General features: G+C 41.9%; 1 long non-coding RNA gene across 1 annotated transcript; it reads left to right on the top strand.

Moving 5' to 3' along the window:
* Positions 1-11,499: 11,499 nt before the first annotated feature.
* LOC150007303 (uncharacterized) lies at positions 11,500-21,985 on the top strand. Its single transcript, XR_016511803.1, has 3 exons — positions 11,500-11,689; positions 11,978-12,154; positions 21,163-21,985. It is a non-coding gene; the product is annotated as an uncharacterized LOC150007303 (long non-coding RNA).
* The last annotated feature ends 1,533 nt before the right edge of the window (positions 21,986-23,518 follow it).

The following is a 23,518-nucleotide window of genomic DNA, read 5'->3' as shown; positions in this document are numbered from 1 at the left end:
ATGCCCACGAGGCTCTCAAAAAGTCCCCTCTGGGTCTCAGTCAGTTAAATTCACATGAGGCCAGCTCTCCCGGGAAGGAGGGCTGCATTCCCCAGCCTGGTCCTGTCCATTTCAGTAAAAGCACCATCAATCATAGGAGTGCTTTATTTCCCCTCTGGTCCAGCTTATTTCATGGTTACATATAATGATCTTCCATCTAGCCCACTATCCCATATGGCCCAGGAGGGCTCCACTCTATCCCTGTGGCTCCCAGGATGCCAGCGCCCCTCTTGTTATTCTTTTGCAAAGCTAACACTCAGTAAAGGGTGACATCAAAAGAATTTTATTTCGCCCTGGCTGGTGTGGCTCAGTGGATTGAGCGCCGGCCTGCAAACCAAAGGGTTGCCAGTTTGATTCCTAGTCAGGGCACATGCCTGGGTTGCGGGCCAGGTCCCCAGCTGGGGGTGTGCGAGAAGCAACTTATCGATGTATCTCTCGCACATCAATGTTTCTCTCCTTCTCTTTCACCTTCCCTCCCCCCCTAAAATTAAATAAGTTAAAAAGAATTTTATTTCAATTTAATATTTTGTTATTTAAATTTGAATTGTCTAGTCTATGCTTATGATAAGACTTGCTAAATTCTAAATTTATGCTTATTAACTTTGGGGGGAAGAGGTAGGTAACAGATTTCTTTGAGGGGTGGGTAATGAATTTCTTAGAGTTGCACTGTCCAGTACAGTAGTTTCTAGTCACATGTGGCAATTAAAATTAAATTATAAATTCAATTTCTCATAGCACTATCCATATTTCAAGTGCTCAATAGCCACATGTGACTAGTGGCTACCATACTGGACAATGTAAATAAATATTTTCATTATTGCAAAAGGGTCTATTGGAGAGTGCTACCTTAGATACGTCCTGGCTGGTTTGGCTCAGTGGATTGAGCGTCGGCCTGCGAGCTAAGTGTCGCTGGTTCGATCTTCCAGTCAGGGCACATCAGAGAAGGAAAACTCTGACTCCAAAAAACCTCCGCTGCCTTGCGGCATACCTCTTCAGGGGAAAGGCTAAGGGAGTAAACCCCGACAGAAAATCCGGAGCCGGAGTCCCTAAGGCGGTTTGACGTTGTAGTCAACACCGGCAACTCCTGCGGCGCACCTGAAGCCAAGCTGTATTGACTCCGTCTTTCCCTTGGACCCTTCAGCTGCGAAGAGAGTGGGGGGGGGGGGGGGTCTGCTGCATGGGCAACAGCAGACCCTCCATATCACCCTGCCCAGGCTCTGTAGCTTCAGCTTTACTGGAGAGGACTCCAGCGTCATCGCCAGATGTCGATTCAACACGGGAGGAGACAGATACCGTGTCACTCCCGAGTCAGACTGCACAGCCATTCTCGGCGGTGCAGATAGACTCTTAAGAAGCTACACCATCGTCTCTCGAGACGGACGGCTGCCGATGACAATGACCTTAGATAATTTGTTGGGAGCTATATAAGGAAATTTGACAAACTTGCATAGATGCCATAGATCTCAGGGTAAATCTCTTGTTGTAGTTAGTATGCCCTATCTTATTTTGGGGTCAGTGTCAGACCCTGAAATAACTGAAAACATTATGAGTCTATAAAATTCTGTGATTGTCCTGAATCTTGACCTTGGGTCCTAAACACTTAATTTGTGTAATGTCAAGCAGCAATGGTAGGAAAATAACTACTCATTTAAAATACAGTTCAATGCCTTTAGCTCAGGAATGCTTTATGTTAAAAGCAGCCATTGTAAATGAAAACAGGTACATTAAGAGAAGAGGATGCTTCTATCCTTTCTCATTCACCAGTGAAAGAATGGATTATGTGGAGGTGGATAGGGTGGAGGGGACATTTTTCCACAAAACACTCATGTACACATAATACCAGCAATAGTTTATGCTTTGTAGGCATTAAATACTTGAGCCCTCCTCCTCTTTTATTTTTTTGCAAAGAAAAGATTATGAGTCCTAACTTATAGTAAATCCTAACTTAAAGGCCTCAATATGTTCTTGAAAACTAAACTTTAAGCAAACTGTTGATAAGGAAACTAATTTTGCCAGAAGATAATTGATATAAAAAAATGACTTAAAAAAAAAAGAAAAAAAGCGTTAAGTTTCTACAGCATATTTCTGGTCACAAAAACATCGCCAAACTTAAAATAAAGACCCAAACATTTCTAATATTAAACACTGAAATAAAGATTAATAAAGAGTCACGAAAAGATGGCGGCAGAGTAGGTAGCAGTGTCGTCTGCTTGCTCCCATCATGGAAGGACTTGGAGTGCAAACATGGAGAGGAGTAAGTGAGTGCGGATTTCAGACAGCGCGAACAGGGAAGGGAGTGTGGGAGCAGCATGAAAGAGAGAAGAAAGTTCAGCCTCGTTCTCCAGGCTGAGTCACCAGGCTGAGTTGCTGGGCCCCCCAGCCCGGCTCCCCTGCCTCACTGCACCTGAAAGGGGCAGCTGCTGACCTGCTCATTAGCTGGGATCTGCTTGGAGGCTTCCCCCTGCCAAGGGCACACCGACCAGCAAAGTTCCAGAGGGAGTCAGCGAGAAGGTTTGGCTGAAACAGCTGGAGGCGTGGGAAGACAGTGAACAGCCCAGACTGTAAGAAACTGTATGAACTGAGTCTAGGTGGGGACTCCCTTGGCTGGCAACCTTGGACTGACAGCTCTGCGCTCTGGGTGCTCACCCCAGGGGCCCACAAAAAAAAGGGGGCAGACCTGAGCCATGAAGAGGGGCCCATATGGGAAAGCTGTGTTGAAACTGCAGACTCGGTAGGGACCCCAAGTGGGCAGGTGGAGCGCGCACAGGCATTCAGGCAGGGACACAGGGACGGGAGCTGGTGCTGCAGCTTGGGAACAGAGATAGGACTTGAGGCTGAGCAGAGATTATTGGCATGTGCACGCTGGCCCACCAGCAGAACAGTGTTGCTAGACAAGCCTGTGAAGGGCTGAGGATGCCACAGGATGGGGGGAGGGGACTCAACTAAGTGCGGCTCACAGCAGAGTGGTGGCAGGCCCATGAGTGAGAGACTAGCAACCCCAGAATCAAGCTGGATCTCCTCACAGCCAGCTAGCCAGAAAAGATTTGAAACCCATAGAATTTTGACCAGGGGAGGATCCATAAAAAGAAGACTGCGCCCAAAGTTTGAACTGAGTAAAAACTCTTTCTTTTTTTTCTTCCTCTCCCCCCCTTAAAAACAAACAAACAAATCCTTTCTTTAATCTGTTTCCTACCTTCTCTCCCTCCTATCCTTCTTCTTTAATTTTTGTTTGTTTGTTAGTTTGTCTGTTTTGTTTATCCTCCCTCTCACACTAAACATATAGCATATAACTGCTATATAAACCTAACACTATACACTTCCTCTTTCTCACTTCATTCTGCATTCTTCCCTCTCTTTCTTAACATACAATGTAAATATTACTTACTGTCTCAATTAACCTTGACCCTATTTGCTACTATTATTATTCTGTCATCTTCCCTCTCAAAAGTCATCTTTCTTTCATTTAAAACAACTCTTATCTGTTTCTCCTATAGTATAATAGTCTTAACCTCTCTACATTTATACTATTAATACTGGCTCATTTGCTGCTGATAATGGGATTGCGGGTGGAGGATATTTTTGAGGGTGTGGGTTTCTTGCCTGGGTTGTGTGTTTACATTTTAACAGCATCTCCACAAAAGAACTCAAGACAAGGTGGGCAGAGTGACTCTCAGTCAACTAGCCAGAGGGAAAGATCCACAAAGAGTAACTGAAATACAACCAGACAGCTTAAACAAACAGCATAAAGGGTATCCCAAGAGTGTCAGGCTCAGGAGATCAAAGAGACTTCACCACTGAATCCCCCAGATCTCCTATAAAGAATCTCATACCATGAAGGCTAGAAATCAAAGCACACAAATCTAATGAACAAAAACAAACAAGAAGAATCCAACATGGGGAGACACAGAAACAACCTCCCAATGAAAGGAAAAGAGGAATCCCCAGAAAGAGAGATAGATGGAATAGACATAAGCCAACTATCAGACACAGAATTCAAAAGAATGGTTATAAAGAAGATCGATGTACTTGACAATCTCAGAGAAAACGATGACAAACTCCAGGGAAATTATAAGGAACTCCGTGGAAACTACGAAGAATTGCAGGGAAGCTACAAGGAACTTACAGAGAACTACACCAGCATAAAAAAGGACATAGAAACTATTAATAAGAACCAGGAAGAAATGAAGAATACAATTTCTGAATTGAAGAACACAGAGTCAATCAAAAGCAGGCTAAAGAAGCAGAGGATTGGATCAGTGAGTTAGAGAACAATATAGAAAAAAACTTCCAGACAATACAACAAAATGAAAAAAGAGAAAAAAAGAATGAAGAGGGTTTAAGAGAACTGCAGGACAAAACGAAACTTAACAAACATTAGAATCATAGGGATATAAGAAGGAAAAGAGGAGGAGCAAGGGATAGAAAACCTGATAGAAAAAGTAATGACAGAAAATTTTCCTAACCTGATGACTGAAAAAGTCATGCAAGTCCAGGAAGCACAAAGGGTCCCAATGAAGATGAACCCAAAAAGGCCCACTCCAAGGTACATCATAATTAAAATGGTAACATTCAAAGACAAAGAGAGAATCCTAAAAGCAGCAAGAGAAAAACAGAAAATAACATACAAGGGAGCTCTGATAAGGCTATCAACTGATTTCTCAACAGAAACACTACAAGCCAGAAGGGAATGGCAAAAAATATTTCAAGCAATGAAAAACAAAGGCCTACAACCAAGACTACTCTACCCAGCAAGGATCTCATTCAAAATGGAAGGTGAAATAAGGAGATTCCCAAACAAAGAAAGGCTAAAAGAATACATCTCCACCAAACCAGCATTGCAAGAGATGCTAAAGGGAATGCTTTAAGAAAAAGAAAAAAAAGAGAGAGGGAGAGAGAGAGAGAGAGGGAGAGGAATGCAGGTACAAAGGGAAATGAATAAATAACTGTCAATAATAGTCTTAAATGTAAATGGATTAAATGCCCCAATTAAAAGACATAGGGTAGTGGAATGGATATGAAAACATGACCCACATATATGCTGTCTACAAGAGACACACCTCAAAACAAAAGATTTACACAGACTGAAAGTGAAGGGATGGAAAAAATTATTTCAAGCAAATGGACATGAAAAAAAAAGCTTGGGTAGCAATATCAGACAAAACGGATTTCATAGCAAGGGCCATAAAAAGAGACAAAGAAGGACATTTCATAATACTTAAGGGAACAATCCATCAAGAAGATATAACCCTGGTAAACATACATGCACCCAACATAGGAGCATCCAAATATATAAGGAAAATACTAGAAGACTACAAGAAGGATATCAACAGCAACACACTCATAGCAGGGGACTTTAACACTTTATTATCAACAATAGACAGATCTTTGAAGCAAAGAAACACCAAGGATATTGAGGCATTGAACAACACACTAAACCAAATGGACTTAACTAATATATATAGAACTTTTCACCCCAAAGAAGCAAAATGTACACTTTTTTTCAAATGCACATGGGACATTTTCAAAGATAGACCACATGATAGGATCACAAAACAAGCCTCAACAAATTCAAGAATATTGAAATTATATCAAGCATCTTTTCAGACCACAATGCTTTGAAACTAAAACTCAACCTAAAGGAAAAAAATCAGAGACATCCAAACTCAAGGAGAATGAATAACATGATATTAAATAATGAATGGGTTAACAATGACATCAAGGAAGAAATCAAAAAATTTCTGGAAACTAATGATAATGAACACACAATAGCTCAAAACCTAAGGGATACAGTGAAAGCAGTCCTGAGAGGAAAATTCAAAGCAATACAGGCCTATCTGAAAAGGATAGAAGAATCTCAAATAAAAAAATCTAACCCTACAGCTACAAGAACTAGAACAACAACAACAAACAAAGCCCAGGGAGAGTAGAAGGAAGGAAATCATCGAGATCAGAGCAAAATTAAACGACATTGAGACTAAACAAACAATTCAAAAGATCAACAAAAGTAGGAGCTGATTCTGTGAAAAAATAAACAAAATCGACAAGCCTTTAGCCAGGCTCATTAAGAAAAAAAGAGAGAGGAAACAAATAAACAAAATCAGAAATGAAAGAGGAGAAATCACAACTGATATCACAAAAATACAAAGTATTGTAAGAAATTACTACAAACAACTGTATAGCAAGACACTTGACAACCTAGATAAAATAGACAAATTTCTAGAAACTTATAATCTTCCAAAACTGAATCAAGAAGAAGTATAAAGCCTGAACAGACCAATAACAAAGAGTGAAATTGAAACAGTAATCAAAAGTCTCCCTGCACACAAAAGCCCTGGACCGGATGGCTTCATGGGTGAATTTTACAAAACATTTAGGGAAGAACTAACTCCTACCCTTCTTAAACTATTCCAAAAAATCCAATAAGAGGGAAAAATCCCAAACTCTTTCTATGAAGCCAGAATTACCCTAATTCCAAAACCAGATCAAGACACAACAAAGAAAGAAAACTACAGGCCAATATCACTGATGAACATAGATGCTAAAATCCTCAATAAAATATTGGCAAACAGGATCCAGCAACACATTAAAAAGATCATACACAACGATCAAGTGGGATTCATCCCAGGGATGCAAGGATGATTTAATATTCGCAAATCAATAAATATAATGCATCACCTAAACAAAATGAAAGACAAAAATCACATGATCATATCAATAGATGCAGAAAAAGCATTTGATAAAGTACAACACCCATTTATAATGCAAACACTCAGCAAAATGGGAATAGAGAGAGCATACCTCAACATAATTAAAGTGATATACAAGAAACCTGAAGCCAACATCATACTCAGTGGACAAAAACTGAAAGCATTCCCCCTGAGATCAGGAACAGGACAAGGATGTCCACTATCTCCACTCCTATTCAACATAGTGTTGGAAGTTCTAGCCACAGCAATCAGACAATAAAAAGAAATAAAAGGCATCCAAACTGGGAAAGAGGACCTAAAACTGTTATTATTTGCAGATGACATGATAGTATACATAGAAAACCCTATAGACTCCACTAAAAAACTACTCAACACAATAAGCGAATTTGGCAAAATAGCAGGGTACAAAATAAATATACAGAAATCTAAGGCATTTCTGTACACCAACAATAAAATATCAGAGACAGAGACAAAAAAGAAAATACCATTTACTATAGCAACAAGAAAAATAAAGTACCTAGGAATAAACTTAACCAAAGAGATAAAAGACCTGTACTCAGAAAACTACATAGCACTGAAGAAAGTAATTAAGGAAGATACAAATAAATGGAAGCAAATACCATGTTCATGGGTGGGAAGAATCAACATCATTAAAATATCCATACTACCCAAAGCAATTTACAGATTCAACACAATCCCTATGAATATACCAATGACATATTTTACAGACCTAGAACAAATACTTCAAAAATTTATATGGAACCAAAAAAGACCCCTAATAGCCAAAGCAATCTTGAGACAGAAGAACACAGCAGGAGGAATCACAATACCAGACATCAAACTATACTACAAAGCTACTGTGATCAAAACAGTCTGGTACTGGCATAAGAACACACATATAGATCAGTGGAACAGAATAGAGAGACCAGAAATAAACCCAGGACTATATGGTCAACTAATATTTGACAAAGGGGGAAGGAACATCAAATGGAATGAAAAGAGCCTTTTCAACAAATGGTGTTGGGAGAACTGGACAGGGACATGTAAAAAAAATGAAACTAGACCACCATCTTACACCATACACCAGAATAAACTCAAGATGGATCAAAGACTTAAATGTAAGCCGTGACACCATAAAAGTCCTAGAGGAAAACAAAGGCAGGAAAATTTCAGATATCCCACATAGCAATATTTTCACTGATACATCTCCTAAGGCAAGGGAAATAAAGGAAAAAATAAACAAATGGGACTACATCAAACTAAAGAGTTTCTGCTCAGCAAAAGAAAACATTAGCAAGATGAAAAGGAAACCAACCATATGGGAAAACATATTTGCCAATGATACCTCAGACAAGGGATTGATCTCCAAAATATATAAAGAACTTACATATCTCAACACCAAGAAGACAGACAACCCAATTAAAAAATGGGCAAAAGACCTGAACAAATACTTCTCCAAGGAGGATATACAGAGGGTCCACAGACACATGAAAGAATGCTCAACATCACTAACCATCAGAAAGGTGCAAATAAAAACCACAATGAGATACCACTTTACACCATCATCAACAAATCAACAAACAAGTGCTGACGAGGATGTGGAGAAACCGGAACCCTACTGCACTGTTGGTGGGAATGCAGACTGGTGCAGCCACTATGGAAAACAGTATGGAATTACCTCAAAAAACTGAAAATGGAACTGCGTTTTGAACCAGTGATTCCACTGCTAGGATTATACCTGAAAAGTCCCGAAACCTCAATTCAAAAGAACTTATGCACCCCTATGTTCATAACAGCGCTGTTTACAATAGCCAAGTGCTGGAAGCAGCCCAAGTGCCCACCTGTAGATGAGTGGATTAAAAATCTGTGGTACATTTACACAATGGAATACTATGCAGCAGAAAGAAAGAAGGAACTCCTGCCATTTGTGACAACATGGATGGAACTAGAGAGAATTATGCTTAGTGAAATAAGCCAAGCAATGAAAGAAAAATACCATATGATATCATCTAATACAGGAGACTAAGAAACAACACAAACAAATGAACAAAATTGAACAAGGAACAGAATAACAGTTATCAGGGGGGAAGGGGGAGGGAGAGAAGGGGGATAAGTAAGGGAAGGGTTTAGTCAAAGAACATGTATTAATGACACATGGACATGGATAATGGTGTGGGGGGATATGACTATGGGAGAAGGGGTGGGCTAGGTGGGGGGAGCAATGGGGAAAAATGGGACAACTGTAATTAAAAAACAATAATAATAATAAAAAAAGAAAGTTAATAAACAAAACAAACAAAGAAAAGAAATACTTGATAGGTCTGTTGAAAGAGAATATTTAATTATTCTTTCTTTGCATTATAAACTGTTTGCCTTTATTATTCTGAAGGGAGTTCAATCTTGAAATCACTGTAACTTTCAATTATTTTCAAGGTATGATTTAATAATAATAAAAACATTTTCAGACTTCTAAAAAGATTGTATTTCTGAGCAATTAATGTGCAATTTGAATGTCCAAATGGTAGGGTATGTTTGCCAGAAAACTGTGTTACTTCTCTTCCTTCACCACTATTACTGGATAGCTCTGAAAGGTTCTGGTGAGCCACTTGTGATGCTTGTCTCCTTCAAGGAAAGCATTATAGTGCATGTGTTGAAATCACAGGTTTTGTAGCCACACATTCTGTGACCTTAAATGGGAATGGAAATACTGTGTTAAAGTGCCAGCACATGATATACATTCCTTATATGTTAGCTATCGATATTTCCATAATACTGTTTACATCATCCTATTTACTATTATATTATTCTCTTATTTCTTTGTTAATGCTGTCTTCTGGTGCCTACCTGAGAGCCTAATACATAGTAGGCACTAAATAAATGTCTGTTGAATGAAAAAAATAAATGCAGTCCTGAAACAGAAAAAAAATTAATAAAAACAAGTAAGATAATATTTTTCCTTTTTTTTCCCAGCCTGTTTATTCCTGGGTCAGGTGGCAGACCCCATCCTGTCAGCTCAGGATGAAAGGCAGGACCTAATCCTGGATAGGATGCCATTCCATTGCAGGGTGCACTCTCAAACACCGATACTCACTCTGGGACAGTTAGGATGTGCCAGTTCACCTAACATGCTTATCTTTGGAATGTGGGAGGAAACTGGAGTACCTGGAAAAAACATGCAGACACAGGGAAAATGTGCAAACCCCACGCAGACCCAGTGGCCCTGGTTGGGAATTGATTTTTTTTTTCTTTCACATCAACATTATAATAAAACCACATTTACTGAAACAAGTTATACAGGTCCCACTGTTTTCCGTTTTTCGTTTGGAAAAGCCAAGCTCAAAGAAGGAAATTGCCTAAGATCATACAACTTGTAAAGGACAACAACAGGACTTTAAGATAGCTCTAGTACTATCTCTTATATATGGTATCTCCCCAATTTGTTTCCACTTCCCTGCTTCTACCAGCTCTGGTGAATTGTGAACGATGTTTGGGCACATCCAGTAGACCTCTTCTGCACATGTGTCTGGCGCTACTCATATCCAGAGTTGTTAAGTCAGAGAGGCTGTGGTTTTCACCACTAACTGTAGCTCACGTTCTTGGGCCACAACACTATTGGTCATAGATAGTCCTGAAAATTACTGCAATGTAACAGAGACAAGGTAAGGTGGAGGCTCAAAAAAAGGATTGAAAAACTCAGTCAGTGATTGAAGGAGAGGTACTTTAAGTGAGGCCTTTTGCCTTGCAAGACAGAGGCAGAAACCCAGAAATATTTACTTTAGTTTGCATGTAATAGGGAAAATAAACCATCTGTGTTAAGGATAGTAGAAAAATAGGTGTGAATAGACAAGGTCCAGGAAATTATTACAGACCCTGAAAAAAATTCCAACACTTAACCACACTCATGGAAATGCATCACTTACGTGTGAATTCTACCAGTTGCACCACCACCACCACAGCTCAAATACTGCATACGAACGTTTCACAATTGATCTGTGATTGGTTGCTTGGTTATTTCTTTATTTTATTGAGAAAGGAAGGGAGGGAGAAAGAGAGGGAGAGAAACATGCACGTGAGAGGAATATCCATTTGTTGCCTCTCCTAGGCACCTGATGAGGAACCCAAGGCAACCTAGCCAAGTGCCCTAATGGGGAAGCCAGAAAAAGCCTAACCAACTGAGCCACACCGGCCAGGGCTGTCTGTGGTTTAAAGGTAGATGAGCAAGTTTACCCAAATCGCTGGTGAGCGCCAGGAATTGGCGCTGCACACCGACCCCTTCGCGCACGGACTCCATCCTGCTGCGAGTCCCATTGGTCTGACGGTTTCAGCGATCGCCTGGGGTTACCCGATGCCTGGGGTCGAAGAATTGGGGGAGACCACGCTTCGCTGGGTACCGGAACATCGGGAGCTGCAGAGGCGCGGAACGGACCCGGGGCGCCTGGGGGTGCAGGGAGGGGATAGCGGAGCCCAAGGTGGAGCCCACCCGCCTTGCAGGTTCCAGGGGGCCTGCTTCGTTCCGACATCTGCGGTCGGCCAGGGAACGTCGCAAACTTGGAGCCTGGAGGGCCTGGGGTGTGTTCCAGGGCCAGCAGAGAGGGCAACCGAATGGTAGAGGCGTGACTGAGCACCTCCCTGAGCGCGAAATGTGCGTTCAGAGGACAGAAAAAATGGAGCTCCGGAGAGCCCGCGGGCTGGATGGCAGCGTCAGGTGCGAGTCCTGGAAGCGGCCACGGAAAGGGCAGGACGCAAGACACCGTCCCGGGACCGTGCGGCAGCACCTTTTCCTCTTTTCCCCGGCTACCCCTGTGGCTCGCGGCGGGGTGTTGCTTCCTGCTCTACCTAGCGCAGAAGGCTTCGTTGCGTTCAAATTCTGAGATCGTTATTAGATGACCACCCTAACCCAGAGATTGTTTACATTGAGCTGTGGATGTTACTGGCGTTGTTTGGTGAGTGAGCCCTGAGCTCATATCCTTGGAGGTCCTGCCAGTCGCATCTAGTCTCGGGCCTGCTCGCGGGGGTTGGGGGTGGTGGGGTGGTGACCTAATCCAGTGCCCCTAGAAAGTTTCTGGGATCCTGAACTATATATTGGTCCAGTGTGCATGGACTCTCGCCGCGTTCCTCCATGACCTAAACCTAGTTTCTCCCATCATATCTGGTCCTTTCCTGCCCGCCGGCCGACTCGGCGGTACTCGGGCTGTCCTTGCCCCTGGCCTAGCGCCCCCTTTCCTTCGCAGGCCGGAGTGGCGAAATGCAGACGGAATACCAGAGATGGCTCCGGGTTTTTACTCAAGGTGAATGTGGTCCCGCGGATGAGGAGTCCTGATCTTCATTACTGGAGAGCATTTGCTAGTACCTTGCGACGTCCCTGATTCTGACCATGGCTTTCCAGCTTCGGATTCCTCTAAATCGAGGTGAGTGATTTAAGCGGCCCTGGTAGGGGAGCTTCATTTGCCTAGGGATCTGGAAAGGTGCGTTTCACTTCCCCGCACCTTTCTGGTTCATTCTAGTACCTTAGTCTGAGGGCCTGGGACAGTTCTGAGAACAACAACGGAGTCTAATCCCTGGGTGTGGGTCCCAGCTACAGAGTGCGAAGAGTGGGATGCGGTGGAGGAGTCTGTGGCTAGACCCCAAAGTGGCAAGCTTAGGATATCTGTGCAGTTGAGGGTTAGATGGCCCCGGGGAGTTTTATGGGCAGCACTTTAGTAAATTGTCTAACACCAAGTCTTTTTTGTCACATATACTAGGACTCCGGAATTCAAAGCCTCACCTGGGAATCTATTAAAAATGCAAACTCTGGCGCCCACCCCAGATCCACGAAATCAGAAACTCTTGGGGAAGGATACAGTAATGTGCGTTCTTAGAAAAGTTACTTTAAAAAATGTTTATTGATTTGAGAGAGAGAAAGTGAGAAGGTCAATGTGAGAAACATCAGTTGGTTGCCTCCCATACACATGCCCCGACCGCGTATGGAACCCCACCCCCCAACCTAGGTACGTGCCCTGACTGGGAATGGGAACCCTCAACATAACTTTGCCATACCACCAAGGGCAGTAATCTGGGTTTTAACAAGCCCCTCCAGGTGATTCTGATGCATGCCTACAGTTTAAAATCACTGCTCTAGGGTATTCTACAGAAAGCATACACCTGACCATCTGTTTTCTTTTTAGCCAGAACTGGGGCCAGATGGCTGCAGAGTTCTGTGTGGGCCTTGGGGTGCTTGTTTAAGGCCAGATGAGGCCTGTCCCCAATCCCTCATTCAGGCGATGTGCTTGTGGCTGATCTCAGAATAGAATGGCATTGCTCGGGGAAGGAATGATGGCCTGGAGATCAGGAGGCTAAGGGCTTCACCTAGTTTTGTTTGTGCCATGAAAATGGGGTTGAGGGAGAGTGTAGGGCACTGGTTCTTAATTCTGCCCCATTCAAGTTATTGCAAACTGGAGCTTTTAAGGGGTTTCGATGGATTTATAATAATGTCTTTTAAAAAAAATTGGTTTTGTGTGAATTAGTGTTTCTTCCAGGTTATGATGAGGAAAAGGAAAATATTTCACAAAGTGATTTCAGCTGTTCACAGTTCGGGGGCCTGTAGGAAACCACCCTTCTGCTGCTTTAGACTCAAGCTCTCCATTTTTGCCTGGGTTACTGCCAGTAAGAGTAGGGAGTTCTAAAGACAAAGGTGTTGTGGGGAAGGCTGCCCAGCAATCCATTCAGATGAAGGCAAAGAATTACCCCTTGGTTTGTGTACACAGGGACCAGTTCAGTTGTAGCTGTGAGATTCTTAGAAGCCAGTTTGGAGGAAGCTGAAGAACTTAAATGGAGTCGCGTATGTCTAGTGGCCTTTTTGGGCAAACAGAACTGATGCTCCTAGATGGTAAAGCCTGGGTAATTTTTGTTGAGGGGGTGAACAAAGAAATAGTTGGCAAAAGAGAGGGCTTTGGGTTGAGTGAGGTTATCACCTCTGTAGAAAAGGATAGGATGTTGGTTTGAGGCAGGGATGATGCCTTGGGAGGGAGACACTAACAATCTAGAGGCAGATGGGAATAGGCACCTCCAAGCCCTCCTGTGAACAAGAGGGATGTAACCCAGAGCTCTGGTGGAGGTGCCAGCTTCAGGTAGGAGGAGAAGCATATGTAACAGGAGGCCAAAGGGGTGATGATCCCCGGGAGCTTTGTGGAGAGTTTCATTCTACTGAAAGGGCACAAATACTCACTCTTATTTATACTTCGATCTCTGAACTACTTAATCTATGACTTTAATGAACATTTCTCTAATAAAAAGACTAAGTACTTATGTACTACTTTCATAACTAATAAACTAAAACTTAGGTACTGAATTTACAAATGTAATTTGCTCAGATTTCTAAATGATTCGATATACAGGTTTCCTCCACTCTCTGAAAGTAGAGTGTCCCTATGAAACCTTCCATAAGCTGAAATGGAGAAGAAGCAATTACTGCCTTAGGATATAGCTAGGATACACAAAATAAATGGAGGTAAAGTACAGATGTTCACAGAGTTCAGCGCTATGGTGGCTTGATGCTGGGTGTTGTTCCTGTGGCAGGAGCTTGTGGTGCCACTCTCCCTGCTTCCAATCAGCATTTTAGTCAGACTAAGAAAGAGTTTTACTACTCCCTTAACTGCTTAAAAAAATTTTTGTATGGGGCCTATACCAGGAAGAGAGCTATTACCAGAAAATATTCTTTTAATATCAGAAAGACTTACCTGCATGGCATGACAAATATTTCTTTACCAAATATTTGCTTTTCTCATCTTCCTGTGAATTGTCTTCCTTCCCTTTGAAGCCCCAGATTTCTACCCTCATGTCCTTAGCTCAGGATAGCATGCCTATAAACCTCAACTTTATCTTACTACAGGGAAGGCTCATATTTCTGTGGGTTGCCCATATGTGTGAAATTAGTTTTTCTCCTGTTAATCTGTTGATGGGGTGGGGAGAATTACCCCTCTCTACCCTTCTGTAGTTCTTATGACTGGATTAATAATTAAATAATAAAATTGACAAAAGACTAGATTAGAAAAAAGCCCAAATTAACATCTGCACAGAGTATAATCATAATATGATACTATTTTGTTTTTGTTTTTGGGAGGCAGCAAAAGTTATACTCAGGAACTGATTCTCTCTTTGCCAATTTATTTAGCACAGGTTCACTGTGGGAATTATAATAATTTCACAAGCTAAAGGGGTACAGGATACTATCTCTTAATAAACCAATTAAAGAAATAACATACTCTAAACAAATCACAGATTAATCACACTGTTGTTCCAGGCAAGGGAAGATGAAAAGGGCGAAGTCAAAATGTAATATACGGCTTACCTTTTACATGAGTAGGAACTCAGGGGAGTCCTTGACCAACAAAAGAGTTGATTACCAGTCAGCTGTTAGTACAGATTCAGGGAAAGTTCCCAGGACTGAAAACCTACATCTGTAAGCCAAGGGCAGGGAAAGATTGAAAAAGAGTCTGGCCACTTCAGTCTGATAATTAAAAGAATTTGTTCAGGGAAACTTATATACAGGGTATGATTTGGGTGCCTGCATGACATCCACATAGATCCCTGTGAGAGTTAACAAGTAACAATCTTATAGGGCAAATAGGGAACAGTCACTGGCACTAGTAAGTGAATGCTACCAGATAAGGAAATTATTTACATACTTGACCACATCAGGACACGGCCTGATCCAGGAACCAGTACATAGTAGGAGGTAGGGGAGGGGTACTGATTTATGTCAGAACAAACACTGATTACAATTAGACAGTGTCTAAGAAGGTTTCCTGGAAGCAATCTCCCACTTCTGTCCCAGGTCCAGCTCACAGTCCAGACAGTGATCACATCAGGAAACAGTCTCTTTCATATCAGCCCAAAAGTAAATGTCCCCTGTGGCTAGGTAACAAAGACCCTTTCATGGAGTACTGCTCAGTTTCTCACCTCCATCTACAAGGAGAACCTCACCAAGACAAGCACATTTGTCCCAAGGATCTTTGGAGAGATTTTAGGTTAGGGAAGAGTAGCCTCGCCCAAACTGAAACTCTTAAATAGTCCTCATAGACTCAGTATTTATAGTCTAAATGTCCCCTCGCCATAGCTGTTTCCCCACATGCTCTTATCAGTAAGCCTCCAGCAGGGCCCCGCAGCAGCTGTGCTGCTGACTGCATGTCGAGGACTACAGAGGCAGGACTATGGCATCCAGGCACAGCTTTCTTCATTCTTAAAGCAATGTGGAATGATGACATCCTCGCACAGTTTCATATTTATGGCAAAGTAACTTTTTCTCTTTGTCACAAACAAGTATATTAAAACAGCTTCACTTAATTTGTAAACAAGTGGATTTGAAATCATATTAAACCAATACACAACAGATGGCAGATCATAAAATGAACCTCAAAGAAATGATTGAACTAGGAACCTTTTTATACTTTTTAGACAAACAATATATTTGTAGGAAATTGACAGGACAAGAAAATTAGTGCTCATTAGATAGGAATCTAAGCAAGGTTTGGGTATTAGTGAGGAATCTAAAGGAAGTTTGGCCTTAGGTAATAAATTAGTAAAGGCCTTAGGAGGCTTGTTTATACAAGCTTTGATTTGGGATTGTTTTAACCTTTGTGATAAGGTTGTCTCTCAGCCCTCAGCAGCAGGGAGGGCACCTATTACACAGAGACTTATCTCCTGCTTTTGGAGGGACACAGAGGTCAGTTTAATTCTTGCAAGGGCAAGAAGAAATTTATTCAAAATAATCAATATGCCATTGTGGGATATCTTGGGGCAGCTTGCCCTGGGCTCCAACACTGTCTTGTGTCACTTTAATTATTAGATCAGCCAAAGATCCTAGAAGGGACATTATCCACTCCTACTGTCTCCCATTCCCTTTTTTAAAAAAGATTTTATCCATTTCTAGAGAAAGGGGAAGGGAGGGAGAAAGGGAGGGAGAGAATCATCAGTGTGTGTTTGTCTCTCGCACACCCCCACCCAGGGTCCTGGCCCGCAACCCTGGCATGTGCTCTGACTGGGCATGGAACCAGAGACCCTTTCAGTTTTCAGGCTGGTGCTCAATCCATGGAGCCACACCAGCCAGGTTTTTAAAATTTTATTTGATGTATTTTTTATTGTATTTTTTTCTATTACCACTTATGCCCCTTATACCCCCTCTCCCAGGGTCTCCCATTCTTAATCATGACCTAAGAGGTAAGTTAATGTACAAATTTAAACATGATTGTAACTCACAAAAAGAAACAAATGGGTATGTTCAACCTTTATTAATTGGTAGGAGGGTAAACATCTGGGTATTCTGTAAGTATAGATATGACTATCAAATATAAATATGTATATTTTCTCTATATAAGTAGAGAGGGTGGATTTAGTAAACTGAATGGCCAAAGGAATGTGGGAAAAGTAGGAATTATAATAAAAATGGGAAAGATAAGAAACAATGATGATCCCATACAAAATAAAATGGAAAGAGGGTCCAACATTGCCTTACAATAATAATGGATTGGACAAATGTCCTAATTAAGCAGCTACCAGGCAAATTGGATTCTGCATTTTCTGGGAGAGGAGTCTCTAGCTGACAATTCTAATTTAAATAAAATGAAAACAAGACAAGTTTTCACTTAGGTTAATAGAGCAGGTCAATACATAGATGAAAAAGACAATATAATGATAAACACTTAGGAAGCAAAGCTTATGCCATTAAGGAGAGAAACAAGCCTAAAGTCCCAAGACTATAGCAAGTTAATAAGGATGATAATATGGTGCTGAGACAGCTCCAGCTGGAAGCTGCTTCCTTCCCTAAATCCCCAGGTACTCCCAGGATCAGGCAGAGATTGGTGAGGGGTGGGGGTGAAGTGTGACTCAGAGAAAAGGTGGGCTTGCAGCTATAGATGGACATGGAACACTGCCTCTTCTAGTACCAGTGGGGGCAGAATCTCGTGATGTGTGATCCATCAACAAAGATAACTACAGAGCAGAAAAAAGCACCTCCTGCAGCAGGGTCGGGGCAGGGTGCAGTCTCTGAGACCGTAGGCCCCAAAGCATCTGATAGCTGCTGTAGATCGAGATTAGCTCAAATCAGAAGATCTAAGAGTCTATCTGATTATGGCCAAGGTGAATGATACTATGGTGGTCCCTCCATTATTTGCTGTTTAAGCTGCCCACTGTCAACCATGGCCTGAAAATATTAAACGGAAAATTCCATAAACAATTCTTCAGTTTTAGATTGTGTGCCATTCTCAGTGTGATAAAATCTCTTGCTGTCCATTCTGTCCCACAAAGGACATGAATCAGCCCCTTTTTCATCTCCAGGAAATATATGCTACTTGCCCTTAGTCACTTAGTAGCTGACTCCATTATCAGAATGACTCTGGTATTGCAGTGCTTGTTTTCAATCAAGTAACTCTTATTCTACTTAATAATGACCACGAAGCCCAAAAGTAGTGATGCTGGCAATTTGGATATGCCAAAGGAAGCCATAAAGTGCTTCCTTTAAGTGAAAAATTATGAATGTACGTATAGGAAAAAAGCAGCATGTACAGGGTTTGGTACTACCCACTGGGAGTCTTGGAATGTATCCCCTATGAATAAGGGGGACTATTGCGTAACAGAGCTCTCTACTATATGCCTGGGTGGGTCTCAAAGGCTTTACCCTCATAGTACCTATTGCTGAGGCCCAAGGGGAAGCCTGACCTTTCTCTCCTAGAGAATTTTCCCCATGTCACATGACCAAGAGTCAGCTGACCTCCCCTGAAGCCTCCAGTTTATATACTCTGTGCCTTTGGGATAGTGACTAACCCTGGCCACATCCTCAAAGAGCTACCAGAGGCTTTTCTCTTTTTTTCAATTCTCACCCTACGACAATTTTTTAATTGCTTTTAGAAAGTGAGGAAGGAGAGAGAAAGAAACAGAGGGGAATATCAATTGGTTGCTTTCTTGTAAGCATTCTAATAGGGGATTGAACCCACAACCTAAGTATGTGCCCTGACTGGGAATCGAACCCGTTACCTTTTAGTCCACAGCACAACACTCCAACCAAGACACACTGGCTAGGGCACCAGGGGCTTTTTTAGGCCCAACAAGTTGTTTCACCAGTTCTTTAGGCTGAAAAGAGTCTGGGGCCCCACATTATTGTAAGGGAAATGGAGGAAAAACATTTCAGTAAATTTTCCTGGTTATTAATATGAAATTTAAGCAGTGACTTTTCTTGATATTGTACAACATATACAGGGATTCCTATGTAGTCAAATGGCCATGTGTAGATGTGGTTCTTAGTCATTAATACCATTATTTGCATTAACCAGGACTATGGTTGATAAATATGATAATCACTATAATAGTCAATAATCCAATGTTTAACTATATTTCTAGTGCCTCAAGGGTAAAAGATAGAAATATCATCCATAATGCCAGAGAGGAGTTTCTAGCCAAGTGTGACAAACAGGACACACATTACGTATTTGATGTTCTCACTCTACCCTTTTCTCATTTGTAAAATATTGTTTGCCATCAATGTTTCAACATTTAAGAATTTGATTTGTAAAGCTTGTTTTATATCAACGAAACATTTTTCAACATTAGCATTAATGAAAAAAAAACAGGAATGTCCTTCCTTATCTATAAAAGCTCCCTGGAACATGAAAGATCCTCCACACACCTACCTACTACAAAACACTATGAAAAGCAGAACAGATTTTTTGTAATTATTAGCCTTTTCCCATCTTGGAACAAACAAAGAAGCTTTTCTTAATCAATACGAATCCATATATATATTTTAAAAGTTTATTATGACTCATATTGGAATCTTTAAACAAGTGTCCGTGCAGGAGAAGCTCGGTAGACACTAACACTGGTTCCCCTCAGTCACAGGGGCAGAAGCAGGATCCAGACAGGGCCTTTTGGGCCACGGCTTCTGGCCCAGACCAATGCCCCTGCACTGAGGCTGATTACAAAGATCACATTATTTTGGGGACAGATTCCTGGGCAGTCTTGTGACTTATTTCCAGTGATGACATGGCTTCATCCAGTTTGTCCATCACCATGGCAGGGGGGAAAGCACGGCGATAAACATTTTTTCTTTTGAGATAATTCACGGTTCCCAGGCCGAGCATCCCTGAGCCTGGAAGGAAAGCATGAAAGTATGCATGTACTCTGCCCAGAGAAAGTGACTCCTCAGAAAAAAACTGTTGAGGCGACCCTACTGGTCACCTGAGAAAAGACCACCTACATTAGAATGACCCTGAACACCCAATAAGATAACGATAGCATGTTTATCAAGCATTTTTGATATGTTCTAAAGGCTTTGGTGTATTCATTCACTTAATCCTTAGGAATAACCTCTCTGTATGCTACTATCACCAGACCCATTTTATAGGCGAGGAGAGGGAGTACTTTGTCAGTATGCTTAACTCCTGGGTGGGGAGGAGGTTCTGCTGGGCAAGCTGCACTTTTACAGTGCCCATTCTGAGGATCTCAGAATACAGGGTGTTTCTGGCTGGAGTTTGATCTCAGAAGATGGGGGACAGATAGAGTCCTCCTCAGCCTCTGGAAAGGTTGATTCAGGTGGGTAGACCAGTGGGAAGGGGCTGGTCTGGCAGTTCCTTAATCACCTCCCTTCTTTTGGGTTTCTGACTGCCTCCCATAGTGACTTATTCCGGGGCTTGCGTGATTACTCTGGAAACCCAGGAATCCTGGCATCCCAGGATGTGAACTAGTTCCAGTCTTGTGGGAGGAGAGAGGTGGACGTGAAAGGCCCATTAGCACAGCCTAGCTCTTACAGCAACCAAAACCTTGGCACATGAAGCTCCTTACCTCCATAGCGCTTCCTTCCCGATTTTTGAGTCATGATTTGAATCATATTTTTGGCACGTCGCTGGTCCACGGGGCATCCGGTGATACAGATTTCAACTTTGCCCTCAGGGTCCGGTTCTTCCATATGGAGCCGTACTTTGAACTCCCGTTGGAACATCGGGAGGAGGGCTCTGCTTGGACCTGTGTGGAATGGAGGGTTCCGGAGGGATTAGGCGGAATGGGGTAAGGCCAGGAGGAGCAGGGAAGGACGTCGCTGACATCGGGCTTGCAGGACACCAGACACTGCCTTAGGTCTGCAGTGGATGGCTCGCGGTGGCCACCGGAGACCACGGTGGGGCCGAGTGGTAAAAATTCCAGCTCACTGCCCTGACCGATGTGGCTCAGCTGGTTGGGCATCGTCCCGCGAAGAAAAAGTTGCGGGTTGATTTTCGGTCAGGGCACATGCCTGGGTTGCGGCGTGTAGGAGAGGCAACCGATAGATGCTTCTCACATTAGTGTTTATCTGACTCTCTTTCTCCCTCCCTTCCCCTCTCTCTAAAATAAATAAATAAAATCTTAAAAAAAAAAAAAAGATTCCAGCACACTCACCGAATATCTTTTCCAGCAGACACGCCTCCACTTGAAGCACGGATGGTTTCAGAAAGGACTTCACACTATACCTGAACGGCATTAATGGGAAATATTCCTGGCGTGGAAACTCTTCTGGTTCATTGATGGGCTGGGCGATCTGTTCAGGGTGGTCACCTGGCCAGGCGCCATCACCAAAACCTGGGTTTAAATCTGAAAGGAGAGAAAACCCCATGTGGACGAGAAGCGGGACAAGACTGCGCACCGTCTGCCCACAGCTCCACTTTAGTTCCGGTCGCATGCCCCGCCCCCTCCAGGGGCGCTCACTCATTGGCTCCCTCACCCCCTACTTCCTGCAAAGCCCCTGCAGGGTCTCAGCAGGTCAGCTCATTTGGTGTTCTCCCGCTCTCACCGTTAATGATGGAGAAACCTGGGTTGCAACACAGGCCTTCTTTGAGGTACATTGTTACCCCAGTAATAATAAATTTTACAAAAATTGTGGGATTATTAAAGACACACTGCTCACAAACATTAGATACATTTCAGAAATTCACGTCTCCCAGCACTGGATGCACTAGTATGAGGATTATTTCTACAGTGTCACCCTGCTAATATAACATTTATTGTGGCAAAGCAATCCTAAGAGAAAGATATAATTCTTATTTCCACTTTTATAGACTAGGAAATGAAAGTGGTGGGACTGGGACAAAAGTCCAGGCAGTAGGCTGGTGAGCTCCTGCAAAGCTATGGTGCTAAAGGAATTTCATTATTTCTTACAATTGACACTTCTGATGTTACCAGAGCTTTGCTTGCCCGCAAAGTATTGGACAACAGGGTGGACTCCTCATATTAAAAAACATCAGCTACCAAACGAAAGTTTGCAGTGACCCTAAATCCTTTGCTGATATTATAGAATCCAAAAACCTAACACCTACTGCAATGACCATGCCTTCATAATCCACATTGATTGGAAGCCCTTTTCTTAGGATGTCATTTCAGGAGTTTAAATGTTGCTATAGTTTATTATTTCATAATCACTTAGCACATGCCCTGATATAAAGTTTCTCAAAGTGCGTGGTTTGAGGGATCCCAGGGAGTCTCTAAGACCCTTTCAGGTGTTCTACAAGGTCAAAACTGTTTTCATAATACTAAGATCTTATAAGTCTTTTTTACTGTTTTTCTTTCACAAATGCAGAGTGAATTTTTCTAGAGGCTCCAAGACCTGTGATATCATAGCAGGTCAAATGCAAAGCAGCTATGAAAATCCAGCTGTCTTCTATTAAGCTGGATGTTAAAGAAATTTACAAAAAAAGGTAAAATGATGCCACTCTCCTCAATAAAACATTTTTGTTTTGGAAAATACTTTTTTTCACAAAAGTGTTATTTATGTTAACATGTATATGTGTATTATGTTACTTTAAATGGAAAAATGAATATTTTAAAACTTCCTTTTAATTTCTAATGCAATAAATAAAAATAGATAATATAACTGATACACAGCAAAGCTCCTTGAGGTCTCAATAATTTTTAAGAATATAAAGAAGTTCTGAAATCAAAGTTTGACAACTGCTACTCCAGTAGTTGAAAAAAAACTTTAGACCTGGTGTTAGGAGGCTTGGAGTCCAGCTCTGATGTCCTCACTTACTATTTGAATTCTCTAAGACAATACATTTTCCTCTCTCGGCCTCAGCTTACTTAAATATAAATTTAGGGGACAATATTTGATTGCAAAGGAATGTCATACAGTTTAATGAATCAAGACAGGGAATATAAATTGTTGAGCTCTAGACAATCTTATTACATATAGTATTTGACCAAAAGCTTGGATGGGTAGTAGAAGTTTATCTGTCACTTGAAGAACCCAGGTTAGCCCTGGCTGGTATTGCTCAATGGACTGAGCACCAGCTTGTGAACCAAAAGATCACTGGTTTGATTCCCAGTCGGGGCACATGCCTGTGTTGTGGGCCAGGTCCCTGGTTGGGGATGTGCAAGAGCCAACTAATTGATGTGTCCTTCGCACATCGATGTTTCTCTCCCTCTCTTTTCCTTTCCCTTCCCCTCTCTCTAAAAATAACTAAAAACAGGTTCTATTAAAAAAAAAAAAACACCCAGATTATACTGTGCTACTGCCAAAAGTTAGATGTTTGACTACCTAAAATCTTATAAGGAAAAATTTAAAAAAACCCACACCTTAGCCTTAGGAGATGCAATACTGAAGTATTTAGGCATGATGTGTCATAATGTTGGCAACTTATTTCAAATGTTTTGCAAAAGTATTAATTTATAAATATAGACATACAGCTATAAAGCAAAAAGGACAAACAGGTAATCAAATTATCGAGTCAAGATGAAAGTTGTGGCTGTTCACTGTACTGCTCTTTTCTTCTGTAAGTTTG

This window comes from Furipterus horrens, unplaced genomic scaffold (assembly GCF_987537825.1).
Source record: "Furipterus horrens unplaced genomic scaffold, mFurHor1.1.pri manual_scaffold_6, whole genome shotgun sequence".
Taxonomy (NCBI): Eukaryota; Metazoa; Chordata; class Mammalia; order Chiroptera; family Furipteridae; genus Furipterus; species Furipterus horrens.
The sequence above is the reverse complement of the archived record's forward strand: the minus strand, read 5'-3'. Positions and strand labels throughout refer to the sequence as shown.